Source organism: Bison bison, unplaced genomic scaffold (assembly GCF_000754665.1).
Source record: "Bison bison bison isolate TAMUID 2011002044 unplaced genomic scaffold, Bison_UMD1.0 scf7180017864469, whole genome shotgun sequence".
NCBI lineage: Eukaryota > Metazoa > Chordata > Mammalia > Artiodactyla > Bovidae > Bison > Bison bison.
The window spans coordinates 7073802-7074571 of NW_011495030.1; the positions used below are offsets into that span (position 1 = coordinate 7073802).

The 770-nt window shown below is 56.8% G+C and overlaps 1 protein-coding gene across 5 annotated transcripts in view; it reads right to left on the reverse strand.

Annotated features, from left to right (window-relative positions):
- Nucleotides 1-326, reverse strand: part of RFX3 (regulatory factor X, 3 (influences HLA class II expression)) — a 333454-nt gene extending 333128 nt beyond the window's left edge. For all 5 annotated transcript variants that reach the window (XM_010860700.1, XM_010860702.1, XM_010860699.1 and 2 more), the window contains exon 1: nucleotides 82-326. The gene's annotated coding sequence lies outside the window, so the exon portion shown is untranslated. The remainder of the gene's footprint in view (nucleotides 1-81) is intronic.
- Between the last annotated feature and the right edge of the window lie 444 nt (nucleotides 327-770).

The following is a 770-nucleotide window of genomic DNA, read 5'->3' on the forward strand; positions in this document are numbered from 1 at the left end:
TGGACACACACACGCACGGACACAAGCGTTCACACGCATCCACACGCTCCCACACACATGTAGAGACCGAAGAATATTCACCTTGGCTGTGGATTATTGTGGTGTTGTTGGTGGGTGATGGAGATGGTGGTGGTGGGGAGGAGGAAGAGGAGGAGGAGGAGGAGGAGGAGGAGAGGAGTAGTTGTTGTTGATGGGTAACAGTCGCCAGGACTACGGTGACTATGGCGCTTGATTCACAAGGCAACGGTTGCTATAACTCACAAAAGAGAGAGAGAGGGAGAAGAGAGAGGGAGCGAGAGGGAGAGAGAGACACTCGCACGGGGAGGGGTGGGGAGGGAAGAGAGGAGGAGGCGGGCCGGCTAGCAGCCGGAAGGGGCGGGCTCAGTTCCGTGACGGACAACCCCCGAACCGAGTTACCGGGAGGAGCGAGAGCAGGTTTCCGAGAAAGGATTCCAAAGAGATGCGCTAGGTTTGGCAGGGGCTGAGGTTACCCCCAGATTCCCCTCGGAGGTACACTACTACACGCCCTAGCGAGGCTGGAGGACAAATTTAGGGCCATAGCGCGAGGGATACTTTCTGTGAAACGAGAGCTACCAGTCGCAGCAGCCTGCATTGTGCCAAGAAGCCTCAGAGCGGGAGACGGTAACGGCTAACCCAGGAGAGGGGCTGTTGAGGACGATTCCAGACACCTTGTGAGACAACCAGCTACAGCTGGGGAAGAATCCACTTTGAAGAGAGACCTCGCCCCCCCCATATAAACATCATTTCCG